Source organism: Nelumbo lutea, chromosome 2, assembly GCF_056320005.1.
Source record: "Nelumbo lutea isolate HS-2025 chromosome 2, American lotus-T2T, whole genome shotgun sequence".
In the NCBI taxonomy this organism is placed as follows: domain Eukaryota; kingdom Viridiplantae; phylum Streptophyta; class Magnoliopsida; order Proteales; family Nelumbonaceae; genus Nelumbo; species Nelumbo lutea.
In genome coordinates this window covers 63,700,801-63,714,122 of record NC_142685.1, presented here as the reverse complement: position 1 = coordinate 63,714,122, position 13,322 = coordinate 63,700,801, and positions in this window count along the sequence as shown.

Sequence of the window (13,322 nt, the reverse complement as noted above, 5' to 3'; positions counted from 1 at the left end):
GTGCCGCCAACCAGAAGCTCCAGGTCGAGCTCGATTGGATCCGGGGCGAGCTCCATCGCACCCGCAAGGGGATCGAGTCTCAGAAGCTGCTTGTCCATGACCAGGAGGTTCAAATCGCTTGACTTACTGAAGAGAGCGTACGCTATATGGAGGAATCGTCGAGGATGGCGGGGGAGAGGGAGCTTCTTAGGCAGCAGATGCGGGACTTGGAGTCCACTCTTCTAAATCGGACCCGAAATTTTGTTCAGATGGTGGAGGCTGAGCGAGAGAAAGCGATCTGGATTTTAAGGACTCCCAGGAATTTCATGACCTCCAGGCGGAGTATGGTTCGGGTTCGTACCACTCAGGGTTTAAGCTCTGTCGGTGGTTGGTTCGGAAGAAGTTCTCTGGGCTCAACCTCGATGGCATTACTATGAAGGGTCTGTCTCCTAAGACAGCATACCAAGCGAATGAAGAGGAGCTTGATTCTCCGGAGGATGAGGAGGCGGATTCTTGAGGCGGCGTTTCTCTGGGCTTCTGTGGCTTCCGGGTGCCATAAACCCGGTCTTTCACAAGTTTTTGGTTGGGCGGTTGTGCCCTATGATGATTAAACCTTTCCCCGAGCTGTTTAGCTCGGTTACTGCACTTGTTATTTTCTTTGTTTTTTTTAATGAAAGTTTCTTCCTTCTTCTGAGTATGATGAACTCCCTTTGTTTTTACTAAAGCAATTTCATCATTTGAGCTGTTAAAGTTACATACTTGCAGTAGGGCTCTTCGGTAGGCGTTATCCCGATTTGTCATGCTTAAGGCCCCTGTGGTATACGGTGGAGTGATTGCAACATATGTCTGAGCTAAGCACTGGTTGGCTATTCAGCTCTACCAACGTATTGGGACGAGCTATGTTTCGTAGGATTTAAACCCGAGCTGCTTACGCTTTTGATATTTCATACCTTGCCTTTGCCATTGAAGTGTCTTTCACATCAAGGTCTTTGTTAGCTTGGTGTTTTGGCCCTTGGGCTGAGGGAGTGGCTCATGGCCCACTCGCGGAGTTTGCCAATGCCATAGAGGTGGCTGGGTCCTGTTGTGTCGAGGTCATATTAGCCCGGTGTTCTGGCCCTTAGGCTTAGGGAGGGACCCATAGTCCGCTCCTAGATTTCTCCTAGGCCGAAGTGGCAGCTAGGGTCTTCTTGTGCCGAGGTCATGTTAGCTCGGTATTCTAGCCCTTAGGCTTTGGGAGGGTCCTGTAGTCCGCTTGATTTTTACAAATAATATTACCTCAGGTTGACAATATTCCATGCTCGGGGTACTTGTTTCCCTTCGAGGGTCTCGAGCTCATATGTTCCTTCCCTGAGCACTCGCTTTACTCGGTAAGGACCTTCCCAGTTGGACCTGAGCTTGCCAGCACTGGGCTCAGGCACCATAACTTTACGAAGGGCCAAGTCGCCAACATGGAGGTTTCACCTCTTGGCCCTGGCGTTATAGTACCGAGCTACTCTCTACTGGTAGGCTGCAGTCCTAATGTACGCGAGGTCCCTTACTTCGTCGAGTAGGTCAAGGTTGGTACATAGCTCATCTTCGTTTGTTTGATCGCTATATGCTTTTAGGCGCAACGTAGGTACTTCGATATCTGCAGGAATCACTGCTTCGGTGCCATAGGTGAGATTGAAGGGTGTTTCTCCCGTGGCGGTCTTCTCCGTGGTTCGGTAGGCCCATAGGACACTGGGTAGTTCATCTGCCCACAATCCTTTAGCTCGGTTCAGCCATGCCTTTAGTCTGCGGAGGATGGCTCTGTTCGTGAATTCTGTCTGACCGTTTGCTTGAAGAAGCCATGAATGTTGGATTGTTTCAAGGAAGAAAAAGGAACTGAAAGAGTTTAGAGAGAAAGGCTTTTTGAAGCATTTCCCACAGACGACGCCAAATTATGTAGTGCGATCCGAGCACTCCTAGCTGACTGCTGACTGGCTCCTTGTTGGCAATGAACGACACCTGAGAAGATGAAAGGAAAGATTCCCAGGGATTTACTCGATGGGAATACTCTTATGCTTAAGTTAGTACTGTATATGGGAAGTAAAGGGAAAAATGAAGGTTAAGAGTGGAGGTTGCGCTTTTTTCCTGTACTCGAGAGATTGAAGGTTTCCAGAAGAAGTTTCTCCTCTGCCCTGAGGGATTTTATAGGGGCGCTCTTTGTGATATCGTCCATAACCGCCACTGTGTCCCCTGCCACAGCCGTTACCTGCCAGGGCTGCGCAGGTGGCCGTTGTGACGTACTCCTTACCCGAGCGAGTGACACATTCCCAAAGTGACAGGCACGCCTCCGCCTACTGAGAGACGTGGGCACAGACTGATGAAAGGACAGGGACTGCACCGTCAATAAGGGATATGGCACAGCCAGATTAGTACGGCCTGTCATATAGAAGCTTCCTGCAGAGTGCTCGTGTGGCTCACTCGCGAGCTACTTTGCAGCAAACTCAGGATACTTTAGGAGTACCCTTAGTAGAATTAGTCCTCGGGATGACTTGTCTGCTCGGGAGCTCGGGCGAGCTAATTTTCTTAGCTTGCGAGCTGAAGTTGCCTCGGAATATCCCTTTGAGGGTAGCTCGGGGAACCCGGAGCATGCATCGTGACGAGCTCCTCCTTTTGCATGATATGATGTGGTGAGCTGCTTTATGGGCCCGTTACTTAGCTGTATTAGGCCACAATGCTGAGTTGTCGCTTACGTCGGGTCAGTGTCCACGTGTCGCCATTTCCTAGATCGGGTCAAATCATCCTTCATCAGTAATGAAAATGAAATCCATAATTTAGAACTAACCAAAAATGAAATTATTTTATGTTTAGCAATGATCAATAATTCAAGTTTTGGTCAAACATATTAACCTTTAATGTCATAAATAAATAATAAAAGTTAATAAAATATAAAAATACATAAATGAAAAAAATAGATAGATTTTTCAAAAAACATTTAGGTACATGTATAATATCATATATTTATCATATTAAACCAAAAAGTAAGTATGACATATTAGAATTATTTTTATACACAAAAATACAAAAAAGTTGTAGAAAAAATTGAACACATCTATAATTATATACTTACACTACTATTAAAAATATAAATAAGATTGTGTAACTTTATTTTGACTAAAACCAATGTTTTAAAAGCCGACCCAAAAACGAAACCGCTTTAGCTTCTAGTTTTCGAGTCAGTAGTTCAATCGTCGCTATAACATCGCTTGCCCTCTTCTTACATCTCTCTAAATCTCTCTCAAATCCTAAAATCATTTGATTCATTGGTGTATCTCAGATTTTAATATAACATCGGTGTTTGATCTCTCATCTCTTGCATCAAATTTTCAATATCTTCATTGGAGATGCAATTTTTTTGTTACAATTTAAAAAGAATTACAAAAATGAAAAAACTCAAAATCAAAATGGAATAACTAAAGACCCTAACTAATTTTGACCATTGGGAATCAAACAAGATTTTAAGATATGAAAGTTTCTTTTTATGATTTTTTATTTTCTTTTTTAGATTTTTAAAATAAATAAAAAAATTAGAATTAGTTTGAAAGGAACCCGAGAACCTTTAACCGGGTCAAACATTTTAACGGTTAAATTGTCCAGATTAGTAGTTACCCAACCATTTCAACGTTTTTGTTTTTGTTGTTTTTTTTTGTAAAATAGTAGTTTAGGGTCAAAACAGAACTAGTGACCTGTCCTATTCCCGAGCCAAAATGATTTGACTGTCCGGCCTAGTCCAATTTTTAAAACATTGACTAAAATACTCATTTTTGAATTTAGTCCCTATTTAATTGTAAGGTTTAAATTGTAAATTTATTTACTACTTTTCACCTTATTCAATTCCCTCTATTTAAATCTTACATTTATCTAGTAAATGGATAAATATGTATATATATACAATTGTAATGCCAATTTTTGTAAGAGTTGAAAATGTAATTTTAATTATTACTTTCCACCTCATTTAACCATTTCATGAAATATTATATTTAAAGGTATTAACTCCCATTTAAGTTATTTTTCACCGATAAATGGTACTAATTAGATCTATGTCTATATTTTTAACAATATAATCCCATATATATTAAAACCTATATAATATTACACAAAAATAATAGTATAGCCAATAAGTGGTACTAATTAGATCTATGTATCTATATTATTTTTTCACCATGTGTGCACAAAGTTATTTTTCATCTATAATTATACAAAAAAATGAATAAATTTTACAAATAAAACATTTGCATACATGTATAATATCATATATTTAACATATTAGCAAAAAATAAGTGTAAATAATAATATTATTTTTACACACATATAAATAAAAAAATTATAGAAAAATTGAACACATCTATAACTCCATATTTACACTACTATTAAAAATATGAATAAAAATTTACAACTTACTTTTGATTGAAATACCCATTTTTTGAATTTATTGGTTATTTACTTGTGAGGTTTAAAATGTAGTTTGTACCACAATTTTCACCTCATTCAATTCCTCCTCTTTAAGTCTTACATTTTTTTATAAATAAACAAAAAATATACACTATGAAGATAAAAACATAAAAAAAAGAAGAGTCCAACCAAATAGGTAAGCCTACCAATAACACCCAAAACTTTGTAGCCCAGTAAGAGGTGTTTACATATAAGATTCAGATTTTGCAATCTGCATCTGATTAATAGTGAAAAACAAAAAAAAAAAAATTAAAAATAAGAAATACCTGAATTTTATAGAAGGTTTTGGATAGATTATTCGTATCATTGTCATCATGTAGAATTGCCGCATGCAAAGCACGTGCACACTATGAATGCAATGAGAAACCTTTTTTGGACTAAAATTACCCTCTATTATCCAAAGGAGAAGAAGGAAGAAAGGAAGAGAGAAGAGAGAAGAGAGACAGAGATTTGGAGTCACAAAAGGTGCTGGCGGTGCCAGCTTTTTATTATTTATACTAGGGTGACACAACTTAAAATTGAAAAGGTTGAAAGTACCAAAGTACCCTGTAGTACTAAACATACACAATAACAACATTTCAACACTCCCCCTCAAGTTGGGACATAGATATCAATCATGCCCAACTTGTCCCATAGATAATAATGTCGCAAGTGATGTAACCCTTTTGTGAAGATGTTTGCAAGTTGGTCTTTAGAACTGACATAGGGAGTACAAACTTCCTTGTGACAACCTTTTCTCTAATGAAATGTTTGCCAATTTCGATGTGCTTAGTTGTATCATGCAGCATAGAATTAACAACGATGTTTATGGCTGTTTTGCTATCACAGTAAAGAGTCATAGGTCCATCAACTAGAGAGACCAACTCACTCAACAAATTCTTTAACCACATAATTTCTGCCACTCCATGAGAAATTGCCCGATATTTAGCTTTAGCACTAGACCTATCTACAACATTCTGCTTTTTGCTTCTCTAAGTAATTAGGTTCCCTCCTATAAAGGTACAATAGCCACTTGTTGACTTTTGGTCATTCAAGGATCTTGCTCAGTTAGCATTGGTGTACACTTCAACTTTCAAATGTCTGTGCTTTTGAAACAACAAGCCTACACCTAGGAACTTCTTAAGATATTTGAGAACTCTTTTTGTTGCTTCAAGGTGAGTAGTCTTAGGGGTATGCATGAACTGGCTAAGAACACCGATTGCATAAGCAATGTCTGGTCGAGTCATAGAAAGATATAGCAGTCTTCCTACAAGTCTCTGAAACTATTTCACATCCTCAATGGGTTCACCTTGATTGTCTCCTAATTTGTGGTTAGGGTCAATAGGGGAATCAACAGGCTTCACTCCCAATTTTCTTGTGTCCTGGAGTAGATATAGGACATACTTTCTTTGGGAAATGAAGATACCTTTTGTGAGCAGGCCACTTCAATCCCAAGGAAGTACCTTAGAGGACCTAGATCCTTTACTTCAAACTAGGTAGCAAGGAAACTCTTCAACTTTTGAATTTCATCATTCTAATCACCAGTGATAACTATATCATCAACATATACTATCAGTGCTGCAATCTTTCATTCCCCGCTTTTCACAAACAATGTGTGATCAGATTGACACTGCTTGTATCCTCTTTGCTAAACTACTACATGGAACCTACTGAACCAGGCTCTCAATGATTGTTTCAAGCCATATAATGATTTTTTTTTAACTTGCACACTTTCTGTTCATTACCTTGATCCCAGAAACCAGGGGGTTGCACCATGTATACTTCATCTTCAAGGTTACCATTTAAGAATGCATTCTTGATGTTGAGTTGATGAAGTTCCCAGTCAAGATTAACAGCTAAGGAGAAAAGAACTCTAATGGAGTTCATCTTAGCAACGGGTGCAAAAGTTTCTACATAATCCACTCCATACGCTTGTGTAAACCCCTTTGCTACTAGACGAGCTTTATACCGCTCCAATGGGCCGTTAACCCTATGTTTTACTGTGAAAACCCATTTACACCCAACTGGTTCCTTCCCCTTATAAAGATCTATAAGTTCCCATGTACCATTTTTATTTAAAGCATTAACATCTTCCTTCATAGCCTCTGTCCATTCAGGTATCAAAAGAGATTCTGCCACATTCTTAGGAATAGGAACACTATCAATGGAAGAGAGAAAGGCCCGAAAGAAAGGTGAAATGTTCTCATAGGAAACAAAGTGGGGCATGGGGTGTTTAGTAGTGTAAGACCTAACACCTTTCCTGTGAGTAATATGAAGGTTAAGGTCATCAGCAATAGAGGTATCAATGGCAATAGGGTCAGGAACATCAATGGGAACTGATGATGCACAATTTGACCACTCCTAGTTGGAAGCGACGAGGCTTCTAGCTGGCGACGGGCAAGAGATACCTACAAGAAGGGCGAAGGGGCTTAGGGTTGAATACCTGGCGGGGACTCTCCGATGCTTAAGTTAGAACTCGGTAGCGAGCTGAGAGAGAATAAGTTTGCAAGAATATGAGAAAGCTAGAGAGTGGTGAATATGCGATACCTCGGCCCCTGGGGGGTTGGAGTCTTTATATACTAACATTCTAGCAGGTCTGGAGGGGCTGATCCCAAATCCCTGCTGTGGCAATCCGCTATTGGGTCATACCTCATAGTGGGTGGCCGTAACTGCCAGGTAGACCTGTTCATGGACCGGGCCGGGCCGGGCTTTGACTCTTTATTAACAGAAAAATGTTAGACCCGAGCCCGAGCCCGGCCTGACCAACGGGCCTACAACTTGGGCCTGAGCCCGGCCCTGATAAAAAGCCCAAAGCCCGACCTAATAAAAGAAATTCAAAATTTTCCCTATTCAAATAGACATTATCTATTTTAATTCATATGCTTTTCCCCTATTTAAATGAACAATGGGCCTACAAGTGAATCAACAACCTTTTCAAATCAAAAAATTTATTCAAATGGACATCATATAGGGTTTTTACTTAGGTTTAACTATAGGTCGGGCCGGGTTTACTTAGGTTTAACTATAGGTCGGGCCGGGTTGGGCTCGGGCTAGGCTATTTTGGCAAAGCCCGAGCCTAGCTCAAATTTTATGCGGGCCGGGCTTTTTGGCCCGAGTTTAAGCCAGCGGGCCAAAAAGCCTGTTTAAGCCCGTCCGGGGGTCGGGCCGGGCCGGCCCATGAACAAGTCTACTGTTAGGGCCGAGAGCAGGTGGGCTACAAAGACCGTTGCATGGTAAGGTCCCACTAGCTGGGAGACAACCTGCAGGCACGACGCCGCCAAGTGAGAGATAGGGGAGCAGCCTTTTGAATTGACAGGCGCTGCGCCGCTAGACGAGGGACGCGGGAGCAGTCTGGTAGGTACGGCTTTGTTAGATGAGAAACTTCCCGTAGAACCCCGAGCTGCCCCATAGCGAGTTACTTTGTAACGAGCTACTCCGTGACGAGCTACTGGTGGCGTGCTGAGATGATTCTGCCTGAGGCGAGTTGTCTTTGAGGTGGCCCACTTGCTTGGGCCTGGAATGAACTTGTTGTTCTATTCGCGAACTGGGATGAACTTAACTCGGAGTGCAGCTCGGGGCATCGGTGTTGAGCTCCTTGGGGTTCAGGCTAGCGCCTGTGTCATGCGGCCAGCTCGCGCCTATGCCAGGCTAAGGGTGAGTTACCTGTGGCGAGCTGCCTATGACGAGCTCGAGCTGTCTTGTTGTCAAGAGGCTGCATAGTTGGCATGAGGTGCCAAGTGTCACAATTTCACTAGAGGGCCAAATCCACCCTCATCAGGAACCAAGGTACCTAGTTGGGAGGGATCCACCCCTAGATAGTTTGATGGTATTGGTGGTATAGTTTTTGGATGCTCCACAGCTCTCAAACTTGGCTGGCCCCTGTGACGTCAAAAGAAAACACGAAAAGGATGAGGACTGGGAAAAGGAGGCAGTTGAACTAGTTTCTCCTCATTTCTACACTCCCCCTAAGGAGAAATAGGGAAGAAAGGCTCACTTTCAAAGAAAGAGACATCCATAGAAACATAATATCTCCGAGAGATGGAATCAAAGCATCGATACCCCTTTTGAGTGAGGGAGTACCCCAAGAAGATGCAAGGAATAGCACAATGATCCAATTTTCCATGGGTGGGAGCCAAATTTTGAACAAAGCAACGACAACCAAACACACAAGGAGGAATAAAAAGAAGATGAGCCTAGGGAAAAAGAAGCTGATGTGGGACTCTGCACTCTAACCAGCGAGAGGGCACACAGTTAATGAGATAGGTAGCACAAAGGACTGCCTTAAGCCAAAAATGCTTTGGGACATTCATATGGATGAGTAAACCCTTGGCCACTTCAAGAAGGTGTCGGCTCTTTCTTTTAGCAACACCATTTTGTTGTGGTGTTCGGTCACAGGAGCTACGGTGAAATGATCCATGCAAAGCAAAGAATTCGGTGAGATCATTATGAAAATATTCTTTTGCATTATCGGATTGAAAATTTTGGATCTCAGTTTGAAATTGGGTGAAGATCATTCGGTGGAAATCTTGGATAATTTTTGGTACTTCACCCCTGGTTCGCATGGGATATATTCATGTGTATCTGGAGTAATCATCAATAAAGGTAATAAAATATTTGTAGCCACTCTCGGACAGTAAAGTAACAGGGCTCCAAACATCATAATGAATAATATGAAAAGGAAATTCAGATTTATTATTCTTTGAAAAAAATGAGTTCTACAATGCTTTACTTAATTGACAAGTTTGACATGTAAACTGTGACATTGACACTGACTTAAACAACTCTGGAATAACAATTTTAAAGACTCGAAAGACAAATGACCGAGACGACTGTGCCGTAAATAGACCTGACTTGTACTACACTGGCTCTTAGACTCCGTGACTGTAAGACCAATCTTATTCTCCAGCACATAGAGTCTATCCACCATACGTCCTCTACCAATCGTCTTTCTCAAGGCCAAATCCTAGAGTACACAATAAGAAGGGAATAAGGTTACTGAGCAATTTAAAGAATTATTGATACTAGTAACAAAGAATAAATTAATCGGGAATTTTGGAACATGTAAGACATTAGTTAGGGTGAGGCCAAAAGGAATAGAAATGGTTCCTTGACTAGCTTTTGTAGAATACAAACCATCGGCTAGTCTCACCTCGTCTCTTTTGAGAGAAGGTGGTAGGTATGAAATAAATGGGCTTACCAGTCATATGTTTTGACGCTCCATAATCAATTATCCAAGGAGAGTCAAGGGGATGAGACGATACATGGAAAGCGGTGATAGAGTTACTTGATGTAGACATAAATGAAGTTGAAGGATGAGAAGAATCCATTTGACGAATTGCTCTATCATAGAGTTCCAAATGGTCACGGAAGGAATTGATAATACCCTCCCTTAGGTCAGAACTAGAAGTGTGTGTTTGAGACATAACAATAGTAGGGAGCTGATTCTCCTGAGAAGCCATATTTGTTGTGGTGAACTTTCTTGGACCTTTCTGTCCTGACTTCTTATTCAGGTTTGAACTTTGCTTCTTGCTTAATTCATGGGCCCTTTGGGCTTCCCATGAAGATCCCAACATGTTTCTCGAGTGTGTCGGGGTTTTTGGCATTGGGTGCACCATAGTTTGTCTTTGTCTTCCATCTTTTTTTGAGGGCCCCCTTCTTAAAAAAATTTCCCCTACCGGTAGTAACATTCCCTTTTGCTACTAACACAACTGCATTCCCTCCGGAACTGTTCATTAAATTTCTTCTACTTTATTCCAACTGTACTAATGCATAAACCTCCTAGACAGAGGGAAGATCCTTGCTGCCTAGGATCTGAACTCTAATGGATTCATATATTGGATTTAAACCAAGGAGAAATGCAAACACTCTCTATTGGGAAACAAGCTTCTTGTATGCTTTTGCATCTTCATCACACTTTCAATCTACACTCTGATAGTGATCTAACTCCTTCCAGATGGAGGTCAAATCTGAATAGTACGCAGAATGGTTCCTCTCTCCCTGTTTACAAGTTGATGGTTCTGCCTGTAACTGATAGATTTTTGCATAGTGACGTAGTTCAGAATAGGTCAATTTTGCCTGCTCCCAAATCTCATAAGCTGTTTCAGTCAACATAAAGTTTATTCTCACATGAGGTTGCATAGACACCAAAAGCCAGAACATAACCATGCTGTTTTCCTGGTTCCATCTATCATACTCAGCACTCCCAGAATTCGTTTATTTAATTCTCCCATTTATATACCCTATTTTTCCCCTTGCATTAATGTATAACTTGATCCCCCTCGACCATTCTAAATAATTCAGACTATCGAGGGATATAACTGCCATAGGAAAGGATAAATCTATACCCCCACTTGTTCCATTCTGCATTGAGGAGACTCCAAAAGTGGTAGAGTCTTCACAACTCATAATCACAACTTCAGGTTATATTCCAACTGAACACAAGAAAGACCAAATGGAAGTAGACGAACACCCCAATAAAAAAATTTCACTAGGGAATTAGTGACAACCACTCCCCTCCTTTCCCCTCTTTTAAATCTCAGTTCTTCAACAAAAAATAGCTACTGTTACCGAACTCACAGTTCATCACTACCTACCATAAATCAGGTATGGCTGTTGTAGCAACATATACATGTCCTCTCTTGACCTACAAATCAAGTGTGGCTGCTGTTGCACCATATACAAGTCATCCCTTGGCCTACAAGTTCACTAGAAGGATGTTGTCGCAGCATATAAAGGTCATCACCAACCTACAATCTATTACGAGGATCAGCCAATCCCACAAAAAAGGAAAGAAGAGGGTCTGCTCGCCTCACATTAATAGTCTGAACCTATTACAAGTTCTGTTCTGGCACATGACTAGAAAAGAAGGAGAGAGAGAGAGAGTACTTCAGTCTGATTTGAATCTGGCTCTAGATCTTTAATGAATATGGATCTGGATTTGGCGAAGGGAGAAGACATAAAAGGTTTGCTCGATCTCTTCTTTTAGATCTCACAGTCCCGCTCTGATACCATGTTATCTAGAGGAGAAGAAGGAAGAAAGGAAGAGAGAAGAGAGACAGAGATTTGGAGTCACAAAAGGTGCTAGCAGTGCCACCTTTTTATTAATTATACTAGGGCAACACAACTTGAAATTAAAAAGTTTGAAAGTACCAAAGTACCCCTGTGGTACTAAACATACAGAATAACAACATTTCAACACCCTCTACTTCTTTGTTTGAGAGGGTATAAAGGCCATTTTATTACAACTTTAATGCTAGCTTTAATGGCTACTAAAATGTTCATAGTTGTGCATTTAGTCCATCTCTAATGGTAATGTTGAGAATACAACTTCAATTATTACTTCCCACCCCGTTTAATCCCCTCTCCTTAAGTCTTATACTTAAATTATTAACCCCCATTTTCTCTTATTAAATTATATTTGTGTCAATATTTTTAACAATATAAGCCTATATACTTTAAAATTGACTAAAAACAAAATCATCTTTAATCTAAGTGGTGGCTAAGTAATTCAACCATTTGAATCAAATTGATTAACCTACAAAGTCATAGTTAGGTAATAAAATTTTTAAAATAGAAATAAGGGAAAATTCCACTTTAGTCCCTTGAACTTTGGGGGTAATGTCAAGTTAGTACCCAAACTTTCAAACGTGTCACTACTGTACTAAACTTTCAAAAAGTGTCAAGCTGGTCCCTACCGTTAACTAACTGTCAGTTATCTATTGAAAATGTCAAAACTACCCTTCAAAAGAAGACACTATTCATTGTCTTCCACCTTAAGACTGAACCGGCTGAGGTGTTTGAGATTCTAGATTAATGAAGTCATTGTCTTCTACCTTTTATCTGAAACACACATTCTTGTTTAGTTATTTCTTTTCTTTCAGTTATTATTTCCCTCTATCATATTTCATGTTATTTTTTTTTCTCTTTTTGTTTGAAGATAACCAATTTAGTCTCAAGGTAGAAGACAATGAACAATGTCTTCTTTTGGGGGGTAGTTTTGACATTTTCAATAGATAATTGACGATCGATTAATGGTAGGGACCAATTTGACATTTTTTGAAAGTTTAGGTATTGTAGTGACACATTTGAAAGTTTGGGTACTAACATGACATTACCCCCAAAGTTTAGGGTGCTAAAGTGGAATTTTCCATAGAAATAAATATAGAGACTTACAAAAACTGTAGAAAAAATTAGACACATTTATGATATTTTGATTAATCAGATTAAGAAAAATAAGTGCAATAAACAAGAATTATTTTTATTGGTAATGAAAATGATATACATAATTTAGAACTGTCCAAAAATGAAATTATTTTACTGTTTGACAAAGATCAATTGTTCAAATTTTGGGTTAAACATGTTAAATTTAATGTCATAAATAAATAATAAAAGTTAATAAAATTTAAAATTACAAAAATGAAAAATACATAAATTTTTCAAAAAACAATTAGGGAGATGTATAATATCATATATTTATCAAATTAAACAAAAAAGTAAGTATGGCATATTAGAATTATTTTTACACACAAAAATACAAAAAAGTTATAGAAAAAACTAAACACATCTATAATTCTATATTTACACTACTATTAAAAATATGGATAAGATTGTGAAACTTTCTTTTGATTAAAATACTCAATTTTTAATTTAGTCCCTATTTAATTATGAGGTTTAAATTGTAAATTGAAATACTACTTTTCACCCCATTCAATTTCCTCTATTTAAAGCTTAAATTTTTTTGATAAGTGAGCAAAAGAAAAAAGATACACCAAAAAGATTAAATATTACAAAAAAAAGAATCTATCCAAGCAAGTAGGCCTATCATTGATACTTGAAACTTCACAACTCGATCTGATTATCACGTATTTGAATGAGGTGTTTAGGTAATC